The sequence below is a fragment of the Hyperolius riggenbachi genome, chromosome 4 (assembly GCF_040937935.1).
Source record: "Hyperolius riggenbachi isolate aHypRig1 chromosome 4, aHypRig1.pri, whole genome shotgun sequence".
NCBI classification, from domain to species: Eukaryota; Metazoa; Chordata; class Amphibia; order Anura; family Hyperoliidae; genus Hyperolius; species Hyperolius riggenbachi.
Genome location: NC_090649.1, coordinates 460,193,948 through 460,199,947, shown reverse-complemented (window position 1 = coordinate 460,199,947; position 6,000 = coordinate 460,193,948).

The following is a 6,000-nucleotide window of genomic DNA, read 5'->3' as shown; positions in this document are numbered from 1 at the left end:
GGTTCTAGACTTGCTGCCTGAAGCAAACTTGTGAGGATGCCCCCTCCATTTTGGAATCATCAGACAGGACCCGTTAATTTTTCCACGTTATTACCCCGGTGTGACAAAACACAAACAAACATCAGTATAGGTAGGTAGGTAGCCAGGCTATAGGTGCTGTGCCCCCAATATAGGAAGCAATATATAGGTGGGAAAACATAGTGGTAATTATTGGAGAGACAAGATCAAAATCAGGTACTAGTGACTGTTGAAATGAAAGACATTTGGCAAGCCTGTGACTTTTTTCACATGTGTACAAATTGGAAGAGCCAGCGGACTCTAGCCAAAGATCCAGAATAAGAATGCAGAAATTATTAAAAATAAGAGGACAACAAAAAATAATCATGCTGATTTTTTTTTTATTTAAGAAAAGACTGGGATGGAGGCCCCAAGGAGGTGTTCCCTCTCAGGGCATGTACAATGCGGTCACACGGAAGCATGTACCAAGTAACAGTCACAGCAAATTAACACATGGTACCCTCCCTAGCCCCACCCCCGAGGAGCAGAGATCAGCCTAACTCTTCTGTACACACATATATATATATATATATATATATATATATATATATATATATATATATATATATATATATATAAATGAGCCATGCTGTAAACTCACAACAACTAAAGCAATAATAAAACACATTTCTTTGCCATGCAGTTAGTTTAGTGTCCTGTGCAATAAAAAAAAATGAAATAAATATTAATTAAAAACAATAACTGGAGAAAAAAATAAGCAAGTCGGTAAGGCACTTCTCAATATATAGATGTATGTATACAAATATATAAGCTATTCCTCCAATGTAATAATGTAAACCTGAAACAAATAAAAGAAAAGAAAGCTAGATAGCACAAAACATAAGGCAAAGAAATAATATCAAATCCGTTATTTACATATTCACAATGGCACCACTGGGTTTCATGCCACGTGGCGAAGCACTGAACGCAACTCTAACAACTTTGTAAATTGTACATATTGCCTACGTAGTTTTATGAAGGCGTGAACTGGATCTTGGAATGCCCACAGAGCCCAATAGGAAATGTTCAAGTTTTAATGGTAGAAACAGCTGTGTTCTTGGAATCCAGCACTGCCTCCATACCAATGGGCCCTGTAAAGGATCTCTGGGTCCATTCTCATTATGTATCTCCAAATGCCCAGACCTGTGTGTTCTCAGCCTTGTCTGCACACGCTCTCTAGGCTCAGACTCAGCCGCCTTGTCTGCACACACTCTGTAGGCTCAGACGCATTCCCCAGACACAGCCGCCTTGTCTGCACACACTCTGTAGGCTCAGATGCATTCCCCAGACACAGCCACCTTGTCTGCACACACTCTGCAGGCTCAGACACATTTTCCAGACGCAGCCGCCTTGTCTGCATACGCTCTCTAGGCTCAGACGCATTCCCCAGACACAGCCGCCTTGTCTGCACACACTCTGTAGGCTCAGATGCATTCCCCAGACGCAGCCGCCTTGTCTGCACACGCTCTGTAGGCTCAGACACATTCTCCAGATGCAGCCGCCTTGTCTGCACACGCTATCTAGGCTCAGACGCATTCTCCAGATGCAGCCGCCCCTTCTGCACACGCTCTCTAGGCTCAGACGCATTCCCCAGACGCAGTCGCCTTGTCTGCACATGCTCTGTAGGCTCAGACGCATTCCCCAGATGCAGCCGCCTGGTCTGCACATGCTCTGTAGGCTCAGACACATTCTCCAGATGCAGCCGCCTTGTCTGCACACGCTATCTAGGCTCAGACGCATTCCCCAGACACAGCCGCCTTGTCTGCACACACTCTGTAGGCTCAGATGCATTCCCCAGACGCAGCCGCCTTGTCTGCACACGCTCTGTAGGCTCAGACACATTCTCCAGATGCAGCCGCCTTGTCTGCACACGCTATCTAGGCTCAGACGCATTCTCCAGATGCAGCCGCCCCTTCTGCACACGCTGTCTAGGCTCAGACGCATTCCCCAGACGCAGTCGCCTTGTCTGCAAACACTCTGCAGGCTCAGACGCATTCCCCAGATGCAGCCGCCTGGTCTGCACATGCTCTGTAGGCTCAGACGCATTCCCCAGATGCAGCCGCCTTGTCTGCACATGCTCTGTAGGCTCAGACACATTCCCCAGATGCAGCCGCCTTGTCTGCACATGCTCTGTGGGCTCAGACGCATTCCCCAGACGCAGTCGCCTGGTCTGCACATGCTCTGTAGGCTCAGACGCATTCCCCAGACGCAGACGCCTGATCTGCACATGCTCTGTAGGCTCAGACACAGTCCCCAGACGCAGCCTCCTTGTCTGCTCAGATGCATTCCTCAGACGCAGCTGCCTTGTCTGCACACGCTCTGTAGGCTCAGACGCATTCCCCAGATGCAGCTGCCTTGTCTGCACACGCTCTGTAGGCTCACACATTCCCCAGATGCAGCTGCCTTGTCTGCACATGCTCTGTATGCTCAGATGCATTCCCCAGACACAGACGCCTTGTCGGCACACGCTCTGTAGGCTCAGATGCATTCCCCAGATGCAGCTTTGTCTCACTTCCCACACCAAACAATCCCAAGAATTTCCTACTGGACACTAGAAATGGCCAATGAGAAAGAAATAATTAGGTGAATTGAATGCAGATTGTATGCATGCAGGGATTATTGGCATCTTACTTGCTGCAGCTGTAAACTTTTCTTTATAGGCTTAAGACCTTTACAGCCTGACTAGTTTCCTGTTAGTAGAGAGGTCTTACACCAACTTCCTGTAGGCTACAGAGCCACTCCTCCTCATGCAGACACTTGTTTTGTACTGTAATTTAAGCATTCTGACAAATGTGATCTGGCATCCGTTGCCTTTGCCTACTTTGTGTATCATGTGGTCACACCTCATTGACCCGCCCACTAGCTGAATCCAAAGAGAAGAGGACGCAAGCTGTACTGCACTTACAGCACATCTTGCTCATGAAACAGATATTCCATCTAGCACATTGCTTTTATTCTCCATTTATATTCACATGTGCTCATTTCTGTTCAGAGTCGTATCTAGAGTGGTGCAGGCATGGCTTGTGCCATGGGCGCCACGGCTGCCTCCTCCTCCCTCATGCTTTACCACCATACTGAAGGATGCCTCTCAGGCACTTGTACCCAGGGATGCTCAAATTCGGCTTCGGGAGATATCCGGATTTTTGCTATCCGGATATCTCCCAGTAATGCTGTGCGGGCTGGGCGGGGGGGTCAAGCTTACCTCTCTGACGTCTTCTTCGGTCGTCCCTCAGCGCCTCCCACGATGCGCTCCAAGCGGCGGTCACCTGATTACAAACACTTCCTCCTTCCGGGTTGAAGGAGGAAGTGTTTGTAATCACATGACGCGCATGGAGCGCATCGTGGGAGGCGCCGAGGGACGACGTCAGAGAGGTAAGCTTGACCCCCCCGCCCAGCATTACTGGGAGATATCCGGATAGCAAAAATCCGGATATCTCCCGAAGCCGAATTTGAGCATCCCTACTTGTACCTGCTCTAATACTGGAGGACATCTCTCACTACCTATACTGGGGGTGGGGGGAGGGGCTACTTATATTGGGGGACACCTACCAAATCTATACTGGGGGACTACTTATACTGGGGGGATACCTCTTACCACTAATGCTAAAGAAGGCTACTTATACTGGAGAGACATCTCTAACTACATATACTGGGAGGGCAACGTAAACATGGGTCTACTTATACTAGGTGAACTACCTCTGGCTACCTATACTAGGGTGCTACCTCTGGTACTTTTACTTGGGGGTTAATTCTAGCAACCTATACTGGGGAGACGTGTATCATTGCAAGAAAAGAAGCTGTTATTATGGGACAAGGTGATCTGATGGGGGAGGGGCACAATTTCAGTGTTTGTCATAGGCGCTATGTCACCCAGATGTTTCTGTTAGAATTTGCTTTGTTCAATTCTAATTTGGTTTTCTTTCCTCGCCCCCACCATGTTCTAATATGACCCAGGAAAGGATTCCACATAGGTATACTTGATGAGATGCTGATAAATTGCAAAACTTTGCAGCTTGGAAACGGACCACTCAAAAGCAGCAGTTGATGCATTTGATTTGTCCATTGCCAAGTTGCATACATTTGCAGAAGATCTACATCCACTTGGAAATCACCTGATAGGGTTTGTTTCCACTGAGCGGGTGGGCGGGATCTCACACAAGCTGAGATCACCTGTGACATCATCAGTAGCAGCCTGTGTTTTGTTTTTTATCTCCTCCACCAGTCTGCCGGATTCTGTCCCGGCAATATGAAAGGAAGAGAGGGGTTCCTCCAATAAATGTAAAATAGTTTATATTTGGCATCATGCAGCTGAAAAAGGCTGCTATTTATTATTATAAGTTAGAAAATAGATTTCATTTCTGAAATCTTGTATTTTTAATTTGGGTCCACTTTAAGGACTGATTCACATTGCGGCGATACTTGAGCTCTTTGCTGATCGCCAGTGATCAGCAAAGCGCTGCTACAATGCATCCCTAAGGATAAATTCACACTGCAGCAGTTGCAATTTCAATCAATCGCAAACGCGCTGCAAGCAGCGTTTTGGGGGCGATTGCTCTGTGATTCCCGTTCTATCGAACGGGAATCACAAACGCAAAGCGCGCAAGATTCGCAAGTTTTAAGTTAAAATCATGAGTCGCACGCGATCGCGGGCTAGCGGCACTCGGAGCACCCAGTGTGAACTAGCCCTAAGAACTAATTGGAGATCTCATACACTCCTTGTTTAACGAACAATCGTTTATGGACCAAATCCACCTGGATGGATTTGAAAGACAAATATCTTTTGTTGCTATCTTTGGAGGTCTTTTTTAAAACTTTTTACAAACATTACCTACTGATCAGTTGTTGGTCTTTTTCATTTTCCAAAGACTTTTATCTCGTGTGTGTATGCAGCTTAACGGAGACTTTAAAAACAGTGCAGTTCCAGATTAATCGTCTTCTCCACCCTTGTGCAGACAACCACCCTGACGGTAAGATTTGGTCCAGATTTTATTATTTAAAAGCGGTGCAATTTTTTCACAAACTTTTTGACTCTAAAAATCATACTGCTAGATAGATCTGTGACAGACCTGCATATTATACACCTTCCATAGATTCAACTCGGGATTACCACTGAGCTACAGATTTCCGTCCCGAGCCTGACTCGGGGTTACCGCCAAGTAGGTAGAAGCATCCAATTTTGATTGGCCAATGACTGGCCCATTTTACCAGCTCCATGTAGTATGACAGTCCGTATTGTTTTACACGTGATAAGATCGAAGTCAAGTAACCTATAAAGATGGTTGTATGGATGCTTGTCCCCCTCTTTCTGCCAGGCTGACCCCGATTTATGACATTGCTCCTTCTGAACAGGTTAGGTCAGAGAGAGGCACCACTAGATCCACCTCTGACTTATCTATTCTCTAAACAGCTTCCTGTACTGCCTACCTGAGGTGCTTATGATAAGTCCTTTGATATACGATCATGGTGCTATGTTGGCACACTGAATAAAAATTTAGATACTCATTCGTTCAGTTTCACAGTAAACATGGGAACAGGAGGTTGTGGAATATTTTGTGTTTTTTTTTTTCATTTAGCAACTCCAAACAGATGACTAGTCAAAGGCTCATTTCAGAAAAATCTAACAGTTGATTTTTTTGTAAGTAGATCATTTTCATTTTACCCCAAAACATGGCGACTTCCTTCACTGGGGAAATAAGGGGGTTGCTAGCAGAAACCAGCGTACTTGCGTCCTCTGCAAACTCTTCCATCAATAACTGGCCAAATGCTGTCCTACGCCACCCCCTCATCCCATACTAACCACAAGTTCAGGGTCACATGAGCCCACCACCCAGAAGAACTTCCACAATCTTTGAAATCACTTTCGTTCCATTTGGGTGGTCTCGACTCCACCTCCTGCAGCACATCCAAACACCTTCGACATCACCACGCCCCTACAGCATCACA